General features: G+C 42.0%; 1 protein-coding gene across 1 annotated transcript in view; it reads left to right on the top strand.

Moving 5' to 3' along the window:
• The first annotated feature begins 3,328 nt into the window (after positions 1–3,328).
• bmpr1ba (bone morphogenetic protein receptor, type IBa) overlaps positions 3,329–21,639 on the top strand; it is a 486,264-nt gene continuing 467,953 nt past the window's right edge. Inside the window, exon 1 of the mRNA XM_043674433.1 lies at positions 3,329–3,432. The gene's annotated coding sequence lies outside the window, so the exon portion shown is untranslated. The remainder of the gene's footprint in view (positions 3,433–21,639) is intronic.

A 21,639-nucleotide genomic window follows, 5' to 3' on the forward strand; every position in this document is an offset into this window, starting at 1 on the left:
CCTTTCAGCCCATCTCTGCATCCTGTTAATGTCCTGCTGCAGCCTACAACAGCCCTCTATACTTTCAACGACACCTCCAACCTTTGTGTTGTCTGCAAACTTGCTGACCCATCCTTCAATCCCTTCATCCAAGTCATTAATAAAAATTACAAACAATAGAGGCCCAAGGACAGAGCCCTGTGGAACACCACTCACCACAGACTTCCAGGCAGAATATTTTCCTTCTACTACCACTCGCTGTCTTCTGTTGGCCAGCCAATTCTGTATCCAGACAGCTAAGTTCCCCTGTATCCCATTCCTCCTGACCTTCTGAATGAGCCTACCATGGGGAACCTTATCAAATGCCTTGCTGAAGACCAAATACACCACATCCACAGTTCGACCCTCATCAACTTTTCTAGTCACATCCTCAAAAGAACTCAATAAGGTTTGTGAGGCATGACCTGCCCCTCACAAAGCTGTGTTGACTGCACTTAATGAAGCCATGCTCTTCCAGATGGTCATAAATTCTATCCCTTAGTTCTCTCGTATTGCTGCTTTCTCAGATGAATTTGATGAGGAATTTGATGGTAGATGTTGGAGGGATGAATTAGAAGGAAACCCAGTTTAAAACTGTCCTGGTTACTAACCTATCCTGACGACATTGAGTTTTCAGAACTTTAACTTGCTCAACTGGTTCTCTACAATGGGGGAAAAGAAAGTAAACTTAGGGAATGGCTCACCGAGTATAGCACCTGGGTCCACAGGGGTTGACGGGACCTCCCAGTCACTGCCCATTTCAATTCCCCCAACCACTCCCTTTCCGACATTACCATCCTTGGCCTCCTTCATTGCCAAAACAAACCACAGCTCCTATTGGAGGAACAACACCTTATCTTCCACCTGGGCACTCTACAGCCAGAGGTCCCAACATTAACTTTTCCAATTTCAAGTAACCTTCCTTCCATCCCCTGACTCCCTTCCCAGCCCCTCCCCCTCCCTTCCAGTGCTCCCTGCCACCAACTGGATTCATTCCTCCCAGTGACCAACTAGGTCATACCCTCTAACTGTCTTCACCTTTCCCCAATTCACCACCCTATCCCTGCCACCCCCTTTATCTTCAGTTCCCCCTACTCTCACCCCCAGTCCTGAAAAAGGGTTACACCTGAAATGTTGGCTTCTGCACCTCCTGATGAAGCCTGGTTTACTGTGTTCACCCAGCCTCCTGCCTATCTACAGTTGGCCACTGTGGCAAGGACACCCAGTCAATATCAGGGGAATCTTGAGTTCTGATGAAAAGTCACTGAATTTGAAACATTAACTGTGCTTTCTCACCACAGGTGTTGCCAGATCTGCTGAGTTTCACCAGTGATTTCTGCTTTTATTTCTAACAATTTCTCTGCTTTTTTAAAAATTCATTTGAGGTATGTAGGTGTCACTGGCTGGCCCAGTGTTTATTGCCTATCCCTAGTTGCACTTCAGAAGGTGGTGATGAGCTGCCTTCTTGAACTGCTGCAGTCCACCTTATACTCTTCAATCAATTGTTTCTAACAGGACAGAAAGAGGCCCTTCCGCCCATCATGTCTGCACCATTCATCAAGCTTCCATCTGTTATAATCCCATTTTCCTGCATTTGGCCCTTTACTTTGATATGATCTCCTAATTTTCATTAAAGTTATCTTTGCTCCTTCATTTAAACTTTAGATTTCTTTAGATTATCTTTAGATTTAGAACTTATTGTCATGTGTACTTCAGAACAGGAGTACAGTGCAACATTTTCAATGTTGCCACACAAGCCACCATCTTAGGTTCAAATACCTAGGTACAAAAACTTAAGAACAAGTTAGAAAGAAGTCGGAACAAAGTTAAAAGATATAGTTACTCTGTCTGTTCTTTTTTAAGTCATTGTGTGTCCAAAGATAGCAACTGTTGTTAAGAAATAAGACATAGGAGCAGAAATTAGGCCATTCAGCCCATTGTGTTTGCTCTGCCCTTTAGCCTGAAATGTCGACTTCTCCACCTTTGGATGCTGCCTGGCTTGCTGTGTTCTCCCTGTCTCCTGCTTGTCTATCTTGGATTCCAGCAGCGGCAGTATTTTTTGTTTCTGCCCTTCAATCATGGCTGATAAGTTTTTTGACCCCTTTTTCCCACTTTCTCCCAGTAATCCTTGATCCCTTTGACAATTCTATCTCCATCTTAAATATACTCAATGACCTAGCCTCCACAAACTTTTGTGGCAGTGAATTCCAAAAGTTAAGTTTAGAATGCATTCAGAATATGAATATATCTTACACCTAATCAATTGTAAATATTTTGTGAATTTATAATTTCAAACTATTGGTCAAGTTTGAATGTTAAAATGCGGAGAATTTTAGAACAAGTTGCACAACACCTTTTTTTGGGATAAAGTTTAAAGGTGGCATGGTGGCTCAGTGGTTAGCACTGCCGCCTCACAGCACCAGGGACCTGGGTTCAATTCCAGCCTCAGGTGACTGTCTGTGTGGAGTTTGCACATTCTTCCTGTGTCTGCGTGGGTTTCCTCTGGGTGCTCCGGTTTCCCCTCACAATCCAAAGATGTGCAGGTTAGGTGAATGGACCATGCTAAATTGCCCGTAGTGTTCAGGGGTGTGTAGGTTAGGTGCATTAATCAGGGGTAATGTAAAATAATAGGGTAGGGGAATGGGTCTGGGTGGGATGCTCTTCAGAGGGCCAGTGTGGACTTGTTGGGCCAAATTGTCTGTTTCCACACTGTTGAGATTGTATGAAAATTGTTATTAGGAAGGATTTCACTCTTTTTGTTGTCTTTATCCAATCTAAAGATGATGTGGAGGTGCTGTTGTTGGTGAAAATTCACACAACAGCAAGTTATAGTCCGACAGGTCTATTTAGAAGTATGAAGGAGCAGAACTCCAAAAGCTCGTGCTTTCAAATAAACCTAGTGGGTATAACCTGGTGTTGTGTGATTTTTAACTCAATCTAAAGATGAACACCTAGATTAGTTCACTCAGTTGGTAGATGGGTATGAGCAAAACAAAGTAGGAAAAGCCATTATTTGAAGGGGAGGTTACATTGACAATGGTCCAATTTAGCTCCATTGCCGGAGATTGCCGAAGTGTAGGTGATGAAACGAGGAGTCCGGGGGACGAATTGCCTCCGGAGATTGCCGAAGCCTTGCTATTGCCGGAGATTGCCGAAGTGTTGCTGCTGCTGAGAGCCCGGAGCCCGAGACTGGTCTGTCAGTCATTGGAGACGCGCCGAAGGAGCGAGAGCCAAAAGTGGGGGAGGTGGAGAAGGAGGAGGAAGGGGGGGACTTTTAACCCATCACTGCAAACAACCTCCAGTGCTCCTGTGTGAAGTGGGAGCAAAGCAAGAAAGAAGCATTCAGCAGCGGCTGAAGATCATTGCCAGAGATTAAAGCAGGGCAAGCGGAGAGTGCAGGAGTTTGCAGTGAAGGTACCTGTGTGTGTTTAAATGTGTGTGTATATGTGAGACCCACAAACATATCAAAAAGTAAAAGGAGGCGCTCGTTCGCTACGATCCTGCCAAGTGCTGTACTGGAGAATATTGCCACAAAATCCATTTGAGGTTTTAAGAAAATACTACCAAAGGATTAACAATGATTGCATTGCTATGGTTAAATTTAGAATGCTTTCAAATTATGAATATATTTTAAACCTAATAGATTATAAATATGTTGTGAATTTATAATTTGGAAATATTGTTAAGTTTGAATGTTAAAATGCAGAGACTTTTTAGGACAAGTTGCACAACACCTTATCTTTGGGACAAATTTGTCTTCAGGAAGGATTTCACTCTTTCACTCTTTCTGTTGTCTTTGTCCAATCTAAAGATGAACACCTAGATTAGTTCACTCAGTGGGAAGTTTTCAATTCTTGTTGAGTTTTTTTGTTCAGTAAAGTCACGTTCGCTATTTATTCTCTTCAATATGTTTGTGACTGTACACACTCGGAATTTCTGTGATACTTTATTTTAGTAAGTGGAGAGATTAGTCAGAACCACTATGTCAAAAAAAACCCAACGTGACTGAACAGCTCAGTTGGAGAAAAGTCCAAGAAATTTCTTCTGTCACCCAACATCCTGCTCCTTCCATTCATCAACAACGTATTCATCTAAACCCTCTCAGAAGAAAATAAACTATTTGTGTTTTTTCACTTCGAATAGTGGAATATGATTGGATTTTTGTTGCATTTATTCATAAAACAAGAACTGTCTAACTTTGTTTGGCATACTGTTGTAATAATTCAAAAGTCAGGATTAAATAATACACTTGTTGAAATGGTTTATGTTGACTGCGATGTAGCAGCCAAAACCACTACATTTCCATTTTCAACTCATGTCTTGCCTGTCCAGTGAACAAAGTTGTACTTATTTTCACTACAACTAGATACAATATCAGTAAAACTCCAGTGTGGATAGTAAAACAGGTTAATTGATAATTAAAATATTTTAAATGTCGGATAGTTTCTTATCCGTTAAAAGAGTGCAATAGTTGGAAGTGATTGAAAAGAACAAATATAGTGTGAATGAGCCATTGCCTACAATATCCAGAGTACATGCTGTTCAAAAAAAAAGTGACAATGCTTTGGATTTTCTTTTTACAAAGAATGGGAAATAACTGGGTGTCCCAGATACACGCTGGTCATCCATTGATTGATGAAGACTGAGTTGTGTGGAATTACACAAACACTCGAGGACTGCAATTTAAAGTGGTTTACCATTCACAGCCACTGTGTCTTTTTTGAGTGCTTCTTATCCTGGTAATTCATGAATACCAGTCATTTTCTGATTGTATTTTTAAAGATATCCATCTACAGTCAATTCCATTCATCTTCTTAGCTGGCTGTAAAAGGTCCCATGGGGAGCTTTCCCCCAGTGTAGTGGGATATTTTACTTCCACCTGAGAAGACAGACAAAGCTTTCATCTGAAATCGGGACACTGACAGAGAAATGTGCTGCATTGCGACATATTAATTTATTGAAAATATGATACTGTATATGTAATGAAAGTAAGAGAATCCTGAACTTAATTTTTGCCATTGTCTTACAGATACACTTATGAAAAGTTATTACTTCAAATAATTGAATTGGAAATGGAAAATTCCATAGGAAAGGCATATCTTTTACCCTCAAGATTTTTTTTGGAATGCACAAATATGCTGTATGCATTGCATTCTATTTGTCTCAATGCATAGTTCAATTAATCAAAATTGACATTTCCTTGCGATCTGTGTTGACTAACTCTGTTAGTCACACCTTTCGTACATTCACTAATCTTATTCCACTTTGTCGGCTCGAGTAACTTATTTCGGAGAGATATGAGTCTAATTGTTCCATAGTTACTTTCTTAAATCATTTTCTGCCATTGTGAATGCCGTATAGTCCAGCTTGATGTATTCTGGGTAAATCAGGCACCCAAAACTTAAAGATAAAGTTCATGCTAGTTTCATGTAAAAATTGCACATAAATTACCATGATAAGTGAGGAGAACAGCAGAGGAACGGGCCAGTTGGTCCACGATGTTGATCCGAACATGACGCCAAATTAAACTCATCCCTTCTGCCTGCACTTGGTCAATATCCCTCAATTTCCTGCATATTCATGTGCTTATCTAAAAGTCTCTCAAATACCCCTATCATATCTGGCTTTAGATGAGTGCAGAAAGGTGAATTAGGTTTGAATGTAAGAGTTCAATTTTCTTTTTCCACTAAAAATGTCCTTGCTTTCCTGATTCAGATTTTTTTTGAATGATTGTTCGCAAGACTGTCCCTTTAGAGAAATGGCCTATGTTCAGAATGAATTTCATTTTCAAATACACATTAGCAACTTTTGTTTGCTAATTCTCTCAAGGTCGATTTATTTAAGATTGCTCAGGCTGAGTTGATATTTCGCAATGTATACTGCATAGTTTGTCAACTGTTGTATTGTATCAGAGTACCTTTTATTAAAATGGGACCAAATACCACATTTAGAGTCAATCTCCAAACATTTGTTTCCTGTTATGAGGCATTTTTGTAACCATGGGTTGTACTTGATGTCTGATTCCCCTGTTTGTTGCTGATCCTTTTTAATGTGTTTTCTTTTACTGTTCAATCACATCCTTTCTGTACTTATATTGCAACTCCTAATTTCCATAAATAGTTACAAGCTGGGCTATTGCCAGTACTTTGTGTAATACAGGAGGGAAACAAATATTTAACTAAATTGTTATTATTTTTGCTTAAGGCTACTGATTAGAGTGATACCAGTAGTTATCTGGAGGGAGGTGAACAAGTATGATTGTTGCGGAAGAGATATCATTCTGATAATGTCACTATACTAACGTAATCCAGAACCTCAGGCTAATGTTCTTGGGACATGGAAGATGGTGAAATTTGAATCCATTAAGAATCTGGAATTGAACAAGAAAGTTGGTTTAATGTAATCATTGTTCATAAAAATTGAAAGACCTGCAGATGCTGGAAATCAGAAACAAAGCCACAAAATGTTGGGAAAGTTCAGTTGGTCTGAAAAAGAGACACTGGACCTAAAATAGTAACTCTGATTTCTCTCCACAGATGCTGCCAGCCTTACTGAGCTTTTCCAGCAATTTCTGTATTTGTAATCATTGTTCATTGGTGTTTAAAGAAAACTAAAGGTTTCCTAATGTCCTTTAATGAAAAAAAGCTGCTGTCCTTACCTTAACATGTGACTCCAGACACACAATGATGGGGTTCACACTTAACAGTGCTTTGAAACAGTCTAGTAAGCCACTCTGTTCAAGGTAAATTAGTGTTAGCCAACAAGTGCTGACCTTGTCAGTGACACTCAAAGACCAAAGAAAATCTGAAATAGTTTCTGCCCATGTACCTGACATGTATGATTGAAGTCAACAAATTAAATTTTGTGTCTCACTGCCAATCAGCATACCTGTTGAAATATTGAAATGGTCATCTCTGACCAGATTGCTACAGTGAAGTTGACTCAACCTTTGCTGGGGATGGGGGCGGGGGAGAGGAAAGGTGGTTGGTCAGTGGGGGATGGGGGCAGATGGTAATAAAAAATATAATTATTCAAGAACAAAATATGAGCTACCACATGATGGTTGCTGAGGAAGTAAATGCATTTATACTGGTAATTAGCAATCTATACCAGGTGATGCAACAGAGTGGATGAGATTGGAGATGGGAGTATAAGAGGAATAGTTAAAAAATAAGACTTCATTCGATATGGTGTCCTTTTCAACTTCTGGAAATCCCGAAGCACTTTACAGTAAGGTAAGGAGAGTGAGGAATGATGCATTGAGCCTGCAAATATTTAGACTCTGAAACATAAGCCCCAATTCTGATTAGTGCAGGAATTTTGCATGAGGATTCTGGAAAGAATTTTTTTTTAAAAGGCAGCCGGTCGCCACAGGGCAGTTTGAACTGATTATCACATGCTGTCTATAAAGAAAAAAAACATCTCTGTGAAATATAATGTATTGGTTGTACAAGTGTAAAAATAGGTATCTCAATGTTTGGTCATCATAAAAAAAATTCACGTGAAGTTATAAAAATATTTTGCCCTCTAGTTGAAATCTGACTGAAAACATTTGAAATGGGTTCTCACTGTTTCTCAATGTAGGCACAAGATAAGGTGCAATATAAATGCATGATGTTTCTTACTTATGTTTTAGCTAATGAGGTAGTAAAATCTGATTTTAACTACTTTTCTTTATTTCCAATCTGATTTTTATGAAGTTTAGCCTTTGCAAGCCAGTTCCTAGGTGCTGGATATAAATAGTTATGTTGGCAATGACATTATTATTGTTGGCTAAAGTCTGGTTCGGACTAGACCGAAACAGCAGTCATGGTTACAGTGATTAGCATTTATTTTATAATGTGTAGAAATTGAGATTATACTTTATAAAAAAATTAAGTTTTACTGTACTATCAAATTATTTGGTAACACTGCATGTTTGCTCTCAGTAGTTTAAGTATTAGCACAGAATCCATGTAATAGTACAACCTCAATTAATTTGATGGTGTCAAAATCATTGATTGTGAATTTTATTTTGTGACCTGTCTGGAATAAAAATGTATGCAACCCTTGCAATTCTGAAGAAGCTGTTGTGCACAATGTTGCTATGTTAATGAGAAAACCCTTAATATTTATTGTAGCATGAAAGATTATAACCTTTTCAGGGATGAGGGATTAAACTAAGTATCCTGTCTGCCCTCTCAGGTGTCTACAAAATATCCCTTTGCACTATTTCAGATCCCAGCCAGGGGTTTGCTGTTTGCAGTTTTGTTTCTAAGTCAGAAGGTTGTGAGATCAAATTATTCACGGAAACTTGCACCAGAATCCAGGGAGGGAGTGCTGCCCAGTAGAAGGTGCTGTACTTTGAATGAGATGTAAAACTGAAACCCAATCTGCCCTCTCAAGGGAATGTTAAAATGACGCAGTGGAACTATTTTGACAAAGAGGTGAGGAGCCCTCCCAAGTGTTTGGACCAATATTTATCCTTTACCTCACATAGAATTACGAAATGGTTCTGTATAGAAAGAGGCGATTGAGCCCATTGAGTTTGTGCCAAACAAAAGCAGCAGTTGTTTCGGGGAGCTTGGGGGGTTCAAACTAGCTGCTGGGGGTGGGGAATGAAGTTGAGTGGAGGGGAGGCCTACATTACATGGTTAAAAGTATCTCAGTGGCTTTAGAGTTCTGAGGTTGTGAACAGACTACTTATGAAATGTCTCTTCTATAATGGGATTGTTGGATCCTGTGAATGCATACATTCATTGGATGGGATATGTGATCATGTTAGACTACATTCTAATGAAAATCAGACAGAAATGGCGACTGTTACAAATCCATGGTTGCTGTAGGTAACTTCTCAGCTTCAGTGGTGACAGACTTTTCCATAAATGGTTTGTGCGTTTACTTTTACAGAGGTGAATATGTACTCCCTTATGTTCACTGGAGTGATAGTGAGACCCAGGAATGTAATGATCAAACTTGAATTTGGTTAAATGTCTTTTGCACAAGTATTATCTCAATTAACAAAAAAGATAGACTTGCATTTATAAATTATCTTTCATCATCTTGTGCATCCCTAAGTGCCTAATGCTAATTCAGTACTTTAAAAGTGTAGTCACTGTTAAAACTTAGAACATATCGCAGACAATTTTGATGAACTACAGGCTCCCACAAACAGCAGTGAGATAAATGGTAATGAGATAATCTGTTTTAAGTGTTTCCTGAGGGATAAGTATTTGCCAGGAATTTAGGGAATACACCCTATCTTCTTTGACTGCATTCAATTCTGATCTTCCCTGCTATAGAAAGGACGTTGAGAAATTTGAAATGATTCAGAAAAGATTTACAAATATGTTGCCAGTATTGGAGGTTTTGAGGTATAGGGAGCATCAGGGGTTGCGGGGTGACTTTATAGAAGTTTATGAAATCACGAGGGACATGGATAGGGTAAATAGACAAGATCTTTTCCCCAGTTAGGGGAGTCCAAAATTAGAGGGCATAGGTTTAAGGTGAGAGGGTAAAAGGGACCTAAAGGACAACTTTTTCATGCAGAGGGTGGTGCGTGTATGGAATGAGCTGCCAGAGGAAGTGGTGGAGACTAATATCATTGCAACATTTATAAGGCATGTGGATGGGTATATGGATAGGAAGGATTTAGAGCGATATGGGCCAAAGGCTGGCAAATGAGACTAGATTAAATTTGGATACCTGGTTGACATGGATGGGTTAGACAGAAGGATCTGTTTCCATGTTGTACATCTCTATGACTGGTGTGTTGGGCTTGTTTTTGTCTGCTTGGGAGGGGATTTCACTTTAATATTCCATCAACATCTTTGACAGTGCTGCACTCCTTCCGCACAGCACTAAAATGTCAGCATAGATTATGAACTCCAACCTTGGATGTTCCCATTATGCCAAATCAGTGAAATCAATGTGGATTGTTAGCTACAATCATCCAACCATGAGGTGCAGAGGAAAACTGGATTGTTGTTCCATTCCTGATTCTATTCTGTACCCTCTACTTATTTAGATATTGGCAAAGGGTAGGAGTGGGCTCGGCTATAAGTTTCTCACTGTAAAATAGCGGCTTGCCGATATAGGTTGTCAAGTCTCCCACATGAAAAACTGCAACTTGAATGAGTTGTTGGAGGGTTTTATGTTGAATGAGTAGGTACAGCCAAACAAAGATTCAATGGCTTGAGAACCAATGCTTTTTAAAAATTCATTCATGGGATGTGGACATTCCTGACTAGGGATTTATTGCCCAATCCTAATTGCTCAGAGGATAATTAAGAGTCAGCCACGTTGCTGTGGTATTGGAGTCACAAATGGGCCAGGCCAGGTACAGATTTCCTTCCTTGAAGGGCATTAGTGAACCAGATGGGTTTTCCCAACAATCAACAATGGTTTCATGGTCATCATTAGGCTCTTATTTCCAGATTATTACTGAATTCAAATGCCACCATTTGTCATGGTGAGATTTGAACCCAGGTCCAACAGAACATTACCTTAGTCTCTGAATTAATGATCTAGCGATAATACCACCAGGCTACTGGCTATTTTCAGACATAACTGTACTCGGAGCAGTATGGAGAATGTCCATTCTTCGGATGAAGGGCTAATTGTATGAGGGAAGGTTACACAGAGTGGATTTATATTCATTGGAAATCAAAAGGATGAAAGATGATTTTATTGAAATATAGAGTCATGAAGTCTTACAGCATGGAAACAGACCCTACAGTCCAACTCATCCATGCTGACCAGACATCCCAACGTGGCCTAGTCCCATTTGCCAGTATTTGGCCCATATCCCTTAAATCTCATAAATGCCTCTTAAATGTTGTAATTGTACCCAACTCTGCCACTTCCTCTGGCAGCTCATTCCATACACGCATCACCCTCTTCATGCAAAAGTTGGCTCTCAGGTCCCTTTTAAATATTACACCTCTCACCCTAAACCTATGCCCTCTAGTTTTGGACTCCCCCACCCCACCCTAGGAAAAGACCTTGTCTATTTACCCTCTCCATGCCCCTCATGATTTTATAAACCTCTATAAGGTCATCCCTCAGCCTCTGATGTTCCAGGGTAAAATAGCCTCAGTCAATTCAGCCTCTCCCTACAGCTCAAACCCTCCAACTCTGGCAACATCCTTGTCAATCTTTTCACAAATTTAGCAACATCCTTCCTGTAGAAGGGAGACCAGAATTGTATGCAGTATTCCAAAAGTGGCCTCAACAATGTCCTGCACAGTTGTAACATGACCTCCCAACTCCTATACTCAATGCTCTGACCAGTGAAGGCAAGCACACCAACTTCTCCTTCATCACCCTGCCTGCTTGCAACTCCACTTTCGAGGAACTATACACCTGCACCCCAGGTCACCGTCTTTTTTAACATCCCTCAGAACCCTACCATTAACTGTATAGGTCCCACCCTGGTTTGCCTTAACAAAATTCAGGGAGACGGAGCTGACATGGTGGGCAGAATGGCCTACATATGTACCATAACGGGTTTTGTATGGCTATCAGGAAAACATGAACAAGTGGAGACTCTTTTCTCTAAAGATGGGATGAGTAAGTGGGTGACCTGACAGAGATCTTTAAAACTGTGACAGGCACAGCAGACACAAAAAAAATCCACTTGGGAGACAATAATGAGAAGTCATAATATTAGATTGCCATTGTTATATCACAAAGGGAATTGATGAAACTTCCCTTACCCAGAGAGTAATAATAATGTGAAGCTCGTTGCCAAGATAAGTGGTTAAGTTAAATGGCATAGCGATATTACAGGGACTAATGGTTAACTTTATGAGGGAGGAACACATAGAAGCTTATGTTGATCGTGTGAGATAAAATGAGATGGGAGGAGGCTTGTGTGAAGCATAAGGACTAAAATAGAAAGACCGTGTGTGGAATGGACTGCACAGTGGGGGTGGCATGGTGGCTCAGTGGTTAGCACTGCTGCCTCACACTACTCCTATACCAGGGACCCAGGTTTGACTCCAGACTTGGGTGGCTGTGTGGAGTTTGCTCATTCTCCCCGTGCCTGCGTGGGTTTCCTCCAGGTGCTCCGGTTTCTTCCCGCAGTCCAAAGATGTGCAGGCTGGGTGAATTGGTCATGCTAAATTGTCCATTGTGTTCAGGGATGTGTAGGTTAGGTGCGTTAGTCAGGGGAAATGTAAAATAGCAGGGGAATGGGTCTGGGTGGGATACTCTTTGAAGGGTCAGTGTGGACTTGTTGGGCCTAATGGTCTGTTTCCATATTGTACGGATTCTATGAGGTTAAAAAAAATTACTTCCAAGATAACAATCATTCATGCTGTTCCCACTTGAGGTTTGCGATTATAATCTAGAAGGGATCAAAGAAGCTTGTGGGACCTTCAAAATGTTGGCTTTAGCAATGTAGAAGTCTTTTTGAATCCTTCAGTAGAGGAGTCCTCAGACAGTGATCCTTGGTTTGGTCACTGACAGAGCAGTCAGCACCTCTGAAGATCCTAGCATTGCTTGCAAAACAAAGCTTTTCACTGTACTTAGGTGCATGTGAATAAAATCAATCATCAAATCACAAAGCTATCAATTTATCGACTTAACTACTTAAAACATTTTTAAAAAATTTGCCGTCACTGATAAGAGAATACTTTTGTGCCAGGTAATCTTGGCAATTATTAGAATCTGGGTCGAAGAGTGTGGTGCTGGAAAAACACAGCAGGTCAGGCAGCATCTGAGGAGCAGGCGAGTCTACGTTTCGGGCGTAAGCCCTTCATCACGAATCATGCTTATGCTGGAAACTTCAATTCTCCTGCTCCTCAGCTGCTGCCTGACCTGCTGTGCTTTTCCAGCACCACCCTTTTCGCCATGGAACTACATTAAAGTCACACCCAAAAGTACAGGTGAATTAAAACAATTTATGGTAAAATACCCTTTACCCCGAATAGAAGGAATAGGGGTGATACGGTGGCTCAGTGGTTAGCTCTGCTGCCTCACAGCGCCAGGGTCCCAGGTTTGATTCCAGCCTCGGGTGACTGTCTGTGTGGAGTTTGCACATTCTCCCTGTGTCTGCGTGGGTTTCCTCCGGGTGCTCCGGTTTCCTCCCACAATCTAAAGATGTGCAGGTCAGGTGAATTGGCCATGCTAAATTGTCCATAGTGTTAGGTGCATTAGTCAGTGGGTTACTCTTCGGAGAGTCAGTGTGGACTTGTGGGGCTGAAGGGCCTGTTTCCACACTGTGGGGAGTCTAATCTAATCTACTTGATAATATTGCAGAATATTAGAACTGACGAAATTTATTTCAGAATGCAGGGCTGTTCCTAAAAGCACAGAAAGAGTTCAGGTTAGCAGTCAGACACTTCTGAAGAAGGGTCACTGGACTTGAAACGTAATTCTCTTTTTCTCTCTCTCTCTCTCCACAGATGCTGCCAGACCCACAATGAGTTTCTCCAACAATTTCTGTTTTTGTTTGAATCCGGCACTTTTACTGGATTGTGCAGTCTCTGACAGCCACTTAGAGGTGCGGGTTCCGGTCCAAACCTTTTCCAAAAGAGCAGCTTGACTGCTCATTATGAGGAGAAAGTGAGGTCTGCAGATGCTGGAGATCAGAGATGGAAATGTGTTGCTGGAAAAGCGCAGCAGGTCAGGCAGCATCTAGGGAACAGGAGAATCGACGTTTCGGGCATTAGGGCTAATGCCCGAAACGTCGATTCTCCTGTTCCCTAGATGCTGCCTGACCTGCTGCGCTTTTCCAGCAACACATTTCCATATCTGCTCATTATGAGGGCTGTTTGTATTCTATATATCATTTCGTTTGGAAATTCATCCTCGCTCTCCCTTTCATTGTTTACCTATTTTCTCCCAGTTAGTTATCCCAGCCATGCCTTTTTTCACTTCTGTCCCAACACAATCAGTCTCACTTTACTGCATAATATACAACAGAGGAAGCCTCGAGCAATCATGAGAACTCGCCAGTAGAATGTCAACAAAGGCAGCTGCTGGATATCTGAAATAAACACAGAGAATGCTGGAGAAACTCAGCATCTGTGACAGTCAAACTAATGCATCAGACTTTTTTTTCCCACAGCTTGAAGGAGTTTCTTAGTCATGCAGTAAGAGATAGACTTCAGATTTTCACCAACACAGAACACTACAGCACAGGAACAGGCCCTTCAGCCCATCATACCTGTGCTGACTATGGTGCCATTCTAAACTAGTCCCATTTGCTTGCACATGGTTCATACCCCTGTATTCCCTGCTGATTCATGTGTCTCTCAAGCTTTGCTGTCATATCTACTTCTGCCACCTCCACTGGCAGAGTTCCAGGCACCTACCACCCTCTGTATAAAAAGACTTGCCTTGCACATCTCCCTTAGACTTTCCCCTTCTCACCTTAAACCTATGCCCCCTAGTTGTGGAGTCATAGAGATATACAGCACAGAAACAGTCTATTTGGTCAACTTGTCCATGCCGACCAGATATCCTAAATCAATCTCGTCCCATTTGCCAGCATTTGGCCCATATCTGTCTAAATCCTTTCTATTCATGTACCCATCCACTTTCAAATGTTGCAATTGTACCAGCCTCCACCACTTCCTCTGACAGCTCATTCCATACACGCACCACCCTCTGCATGAAAACTTTGCCCCTTAGATCCCATTTAAATCTTTCCCCGCTCATTTTAAACCTATACCCCCTAGTTTTTGACTCCCCCTTCCCGGGAAAAATACCTTGTCTACTCATCCTATCCATGCCCCTCATGATTTGATAAACCTCTACAAGGTCTCCCCTCAGTCTCCAACGCTCCAAGGAAAACAACCTCAGCCTATTCAGCCTCTCCCTATAGTTCAAACCCTCCAACCATGGCAACATCCTTGTCAATCTTTTCTGAACCTTTTCAAGTTTCACAACATTTCTCCTGTAGCAGGGAGAGCAGAATTGCACACGGTATTCCAAAGGTGGCCTAAACAATGTCCTGTACAGCTGCAATGTGACCTCCCAACTCCTGTACTCAATACTCTGACCAATAAAGGAAAGCATACCAGAAGCCTTCTTCACTATCCTATTCAGCTGTGACTCCACTTTCAACGAACTATGAACCTGCATTCCAATGTTTCTTTGTTCAGCAACACTCTCCACAATATTACCATTAAGTGTATAAGTCCTGCCCTGATTTGCCTTTCCAAAATGCAGCACCTCACATTTATATAAATTAAACTCCATCTGTCACTCCTCGGCCCATCTGATCAAAATCCCATTGTACTCTGAGGTAACTTGCCTCGCTGTCCACCACACTTCCAGTTTTGGTGTCATCTGCAAACTTACTAACTATACCTCCTACGTTCACATCAAAATCATTTATATAAATGACAAAAAGCAGCGGACCCAGGCACTGGGTCATATGGTACATCACTAGTCACAAGCCTGCAGTCTGAAAAGCAACTCTCCAGCACCAATCTGTCTTCTACCTTCAGGCCAGTTCTGTATCCAAATGGTTACTACTCTCTGTATTCCATATGATCTGACCTTGCCAGCCAGTCTACCATAAGGAACCTTGTTGAACAACTTACTCCAGTCCACTGCTCTGCCTTCATCAATCCTGTTTGTTACTTGTTCAAAAAAATTTAAACAAGCTAGTGAGACATGATTTCCCACACACAATGTCATGTTAACTATCCCAGATCAATTCTCGCCTTTCCAAATTGATGTAAATCCTGTTCCTCAGGATTCCCTCCGACAACTTGCCCAGCACATTTCCATCCTGAGAGAGAGAGATTCTGACTATCAACACTATCTACAACTCACGTAATTTTATAGATTTCTATCAGGTCACCCCTCAGCCTCCGATGCTCTGGCAAAACTAATTCAAGTTTGTCCACTTTCTCCTTTTAGTTAATACACTTCAAACAAGGGAAGGCAATGGCCTATTGGTATTATTGCTGGACTGTTAATCCAGACACCCCGATAATATTCTGGCAACCCAGGTTCAAATCCTGCCACAGCAGATAGTGGAGTTTGAATTCAATAAAAATCTGGAGTTAAGAGTCTAATGCTGAACATGAAACTATTGTCGGATCACTAAATCCCTTTAGGAAAGGAAATTACTAATCTTACCTGGTCTGGCTTACTGCTATCTCCAGGCCCACAGCAATGTGGTTGACTCTTAACTGCTCTCTGGGCAATAAATGCCAGCCTAACCAATGATGCCCTCATTCTGTGAGTGGGTAAAAAAGAATCTCAGTAAACCTCTTCTGCACCTCCTCCACATCCCTCCTATAGTGTGGTGACAAGAACTGCACGCACTGCTCCATAATGTAGCTTAACTGAAGTTCCATACAACTGCAAAGTGACTTGCCAACTTTTATACTCAGTGTCCCGGCTGATGAAGGTAAGCATGCTGTACGCCTTCATTACCACCTCATCTGCTTGTTGTACCACTTTCAGGAACCCCAAGATCCCTCTTGTTCCTAAAAATGTACAAAATGCCTTGGGATTCTCCTTAATCTTACTTGTCAAGGACACTTCATGGCCCCTTTTAGTTCTCCTGATTCCTTGTGTACGTTCTTTCTAGCTTCCTTTGTTATTCCTCAAGGATCTTGTCTGATTTCAGTTTCCTATTCCTTATATATTCCTGCCTTAGGTTTTGGACTGGGTCTGGCTTTATTGCAGGCTATTACAGGGTGGGAGCTTCATTATGGGGAACAGCCTGATGTATTAGGGCATAGATTCCAGTCCAGACAGTCTGGTGCTTATAAGACATTTTCCTTTTAATTAATTCACAGGATGTGGGCATCACTGGCTTGGCCAGCATTGATTGCCCATTCCTAATTCCCTCAGTTAAGGGTCAGCCACATTGCTGTGGGTCTGGAGTCACAAGTGAGGATGGTCGATTCCCATCCTCAAAAGGGATTTGTGAACCGGGTGGTTTTCGTTTGACAATTAATATTGGTTTCATGGTCATCAGTAGATTCTTAATTCCAGACTTTTTAAAAAATTGAATTAAATTCTGCTCTACATGAATTGAATTAAATTCTGACTCCAGACCCACAGCAATGTGGTTTACTCTTAACAATTAGGGATGGGCAATAGATGCTCACCTAGCCAGTGATGCTGTGAATAAATTATATTAAAAAAACTACCATCTCTAACGGTGGGATTTGAACCCAGGTCACCTGAACATAACTTGAGTGTCTGGATTAATTGTCTAGTAATAATGCCACTAGGTTATTGCTTTCTTAAGCAGTTGCATAATAGACAGGTCTTACCTTCAGTTCTTCCTCCTGTGTCCTAGCGTCAGTAAATTGCATTCAGTCAGTTAGCTGTGTGCCAGCTTATTTGTGTAAATCTGTGGTGTTGTAGACATATAAATTGTTAATGTTGTGAATAAACTTCAAGACATCTGTCCCGACTAGAAGCCGACTCTGTGTGTAGAGGTTTTGAATCAATCTGCTCAGATGTATTCTGACACACCTTGGAAACACCACAGTGCAAATTCATTTGAATATTACCAGGGCTGTAAGGGGTCAATTATGAGAAGAGATTACACAAAATAGGCTTTGTGTTCTCTGAAATACAAATGGGTGGGGGGCGGGGGGTTGTGGCTGGTGATTTGTTTGAAGTTTTCAGATTTTGAAAGGAATTGCTGCAGTTGTTACAGAGAAATATTTCCCACCGGTGGGCAAGTCTAGAATAAGGAGGTGGGCTCTTACAATCAAAACCATGTCATCTCGAGAAGTTAGGAACCAGAAGTTCACAGAACAACTGGTAGCATGTGGAATTCTCTCCTGCAAAGAACAGCTAATGTAAGCTCCATTTATAACTTTAAATTTGAGATAAATAGATTTTGCCAGACAATGCGCTAGCTACATAAAAATGGTGGCTATGAGAGAGGTCAGAAGCTAGGAATCAGCCTCTGGTCAGGCCAGAGTGAGTAACTCATTTGTGAGTCCTTAAAGCCTGTCTACTTTCTGTAAAACACAGGTCAGAAGTGTGATGGAACACTCCCCACTTGCCTGTGCAACGTCAACAACACTCAAGAAGCTTGACACCATCCTGGACAAAGCAGCCTGCCTGATTGGTATCACATCCACAAGCATCCACTCCTTCCACCACCAATGCCTCGAGTCAGCAGTGTGTATCATTTACAAGATGCACTGCAGAAATTCACTGAGGCTCCTCAGCATCTTTGAAATCTTCCAACTAGAAGGACAATGGCAACAGATTCCCAGGGAACTGTAGAAACCCTAGTTTAGCCACAAGGAGAGTAATCGGTGCAGTTCTGGTCATATCATTGCATCCTTTCTGTTGTGAGGTAATTATGTAATCGTACTAGAGCAGGTGCAGAGGAGATTTACAAGGATGTCGTCAGGACTGAAAAATTGCAGCCGAAGGATAGAATGTCAAGGCTGGGATGGTTCTCCATGGAACAGGGATAGCTTAGGGAGGATTTTATAGAGGAGCACAAAGGTGTGAAGGGCAAGGATAAATGGATGAGAAGGGCATATTTGCCTGAGGGAGCTCAAGGTAGGTTAGGATGGTACAACTACAAGAAATTAGGAACAGGAGTAGGACATTAGGCTCGTCTTGCACAGGGGGCATTGGAGGATAGGACACTGAATGTGTTCAAGGTTGAGTTAGACAGATTTTTGATTGACAAGGGAATCAAGAGGGTGTCAGGCAGGAAAGTGGAGTTAAGTTTACAAGGTAAAAACAATGACTGCGGATGCTGGAAACCAGATTCTGGATTAGTGGTGCTGGAAAAGCACAGCAGTTCAGGCAGCATCCGAGGAGCAGTAAAATTGACGTTTCGGGCAAAAGCCCTTCATCAGCCCTGAACTGTTGTGCTTTTCCAGCACCACTAATCCAGAAGTTAACTTTACAACCAGATTAGCCATGGCCCTATTGAATGGTAGAGCAGGCACTTGTAATTTTGGTACAATTGACAATGAGACTCCATTACCCATGGGTGAATGTGCAGTTTCTATGAGAAAGAGAGGACTGCAGATGTTGGAGAGTCAGAGTTGTAAAGTGTGGTACTGGGAAAGCACAGCAGGTCAGGCAGCATCCGAGGAACAGGAGAGTCGATGTTTCTCGTATAAACCCTTCATCGGGAATGCAGAGGGGGAAGGCTGCTGAGAGATCAGTCCGTTGCTCCCGACGTGGTCTCCTCTGCATCTAGGAGACAGAATGCCAACTCATGGAATGGTTAAAGGAACATCTCTGCTCACATTCACCAACCAATCCCACCGCCCTGTGACCAACCACTTCAACTCCCCCTCACATTCCCCCAAAGACATGCAAGTCCTGGGCTGCCTCCACCTCCAAATCCAAGCCAGCTGCTGATTGGAGAAAGAACACCTCATCTTCCACCTCGGGACCCACCAACCACATGAAATCAACATCAATTTCACTAGTTTCCTCATCTCCCCTCCCTCCACTTCATTCCAGATCCAACCCTCAAATTTGGCACTGCCTTCTTGAACTGTCCTACCTGTTCATCTTCCTTCCCATCTATCTGCTCCACCCTCCCCACTGACCTATTACAAATTACCTCCCACCTGCATCCACCAGTCACTTTCCCACCTCCCTCCCACCACCCCCACCCTCCTATTAATCTCTCAGTCTCCTTCACCCCCCACATTCCTGACGAAGGGCTTATGCCCATTACGTCAACTCTCCTTCTCCTCGGATGCTGCTTTTCCAATGACACACTTTTCGACTCTGGACATGCAGTTTCTGTCAATCGTCAATAGAAGCTCCCTGCCAAGGTTCCACGTACTCTGCTGATGGTCTACTTCAGGACCATTTAGAAATCTGTGTGACTCCCCCATGTGGTTGCTTCTGACCCAATAGGCCGAATGGCATTTTTCTGTGCTATAGATCTCTGTGACTCTATTACTGTCTCCAGAATGCTAGTTCTCATGTGGCAGGGAAATAGAGTGTAGAGAAAGGGTCAGAAAGATATGAAGTATGAGAAAAGAAAGAGATGAAAAACAAGGCGAATGATGAGAGGAGTTCATGATTTAGAGGAGCCAGTGTTGGATTGGGATGGACAAAGTTAAAAATCACACGACACCAGTTTATTTGGAAGCACTAGCTTTCTGAGCACTGCTTCTTTATCAGGTGGTTGTGGAGCAAGACCATAAGACACAAAATTTATAGCAAAAGGTTAGAGAGAAGGGAAAGACTATGGTAAGAGTGAAGAGGAGGAGCTGAAAACAAAGGGGTAGTTAGTGAGTGACAGAAGTTAATGAGAAAAGTGAGACACAAGTGGAGGAGAAAGAGAAACAGCAGTGAAGGATGGATTGACTGAAGGGTAAAAGGGAAGGAAAGTAGGATAGATATGGAGGAGAGAGAGTAACAGTGGAGAAGGAGAGAAGCTTCAATTTGCCAAGCTAATAAACCCACAATCCCTCCCATCTGGAAGGACAAAGACAATAAATCCACTGATACACCACCATCTACAATTTCCAATCCAAGTCATACCCTATCCTGACTTTAAACTAAATGGGTATTTCTTCACTGGGGCAAACCCCTGGTGGCCCTACACCCCGAAGGACTGCAGCAGTTCAAGAAGGCGTCTCATCACCGCCTCCTCCAAGGGCAGGAACTGATGGGCCAATGACGCCCACCCTCCCGAAAAAAAGAAGCAAAACCTTAGATAGTGGTAAATTTGGAACAGCTTGTGATGGAGCCCACAAGGGAGCAGGCTATTCTGGACCTAGAGCTATGTAATGAACCAGACTTTATAAAAAATCTTAAAGTAAGGGAACACTTAGGAAGCAGCAATCATAATATGGTAGAGTTCAGTCTGAGTTTGAAAGAGAGAAGGCAAAATCAGATGTAATAGTGTTACAGTTAAATAAAAGTAATTATGAGGGCATGAGAGAGGAACTGACGAAAATAGACTGGAAGCAGAGCCTAGCGGGGAAGACAGTCGAGCAAAAGTGGCAGGAGTTTGTGGGAACGACAGGCAAAAGTAGACATTGGGCCACTTCAAACTGATGCTGGAAGCCTAGTGATGGGAGATAAGGAAATAGCAGGAGAACTTAATAAGTACTTTGCATCAGTCTTCACAGTGGAAGACATGAGTAATATCCCAACAATTAAAGGGAGTCAGGGGGCTGAGTTGAGTATGGTTGCCATTACAAAAGAGAAAGTGCTAGAAAAGCTAAAAGGTCTTAAAATTGATAAATCTCCAGGCCCCGATGGGCTACATCCTAGAGTTCTGAGGGAGGTGGCTGAGGAAATAGCGGAGGCATTGGTTGAGATCTTGCAAAAGTCACTGGAGTCAGGGAAAGACCCGGATGATTGGAAGATCGCTGTTGTAACCCCATTGTTCAAGAAAGGATCAAGACAAAAGATGGAAAATTATAGGCCAATTAGCCTAAACTCAGTTGTTGGTAAAATTCTAGAATCCATCATTAAGGACGAGGTTTCTAAATTCTTGGAAGAGCAAGGTCAGATTAGAACAAATCAACATGGATTTAGTAAGGGGAGGCCGTGCCTGACAAACCTGTTGGAGTTCTTTGAAGAAGTGACAAATAGGTTAGACCGGGGAAACCCAGTGGATGTGGTCTACCTAGACTTCCAAAAGGCCTTTGATAAGGTGCCACACGGGAGGCTGCTGAGCAAGGTGAGGGCACATGGTGTTCG

Source organism: Chiloscyllium plagiosum, chromosome 32 (genome assembly GCF_004010195.1).
Source record: "Chiloscyllium plagiosum isolate BGI_BamShark_2017 chromosome 32, ASM401019v2, whole genome shotgun sequence".
Lineage (NCBI taxonomy): Eukaryota > Metazoa > Chordata > Chondrichthyes > Orectolobiformes > Hemiscylliidae > Chiloscyllium > Chiloscyllium plagiosum.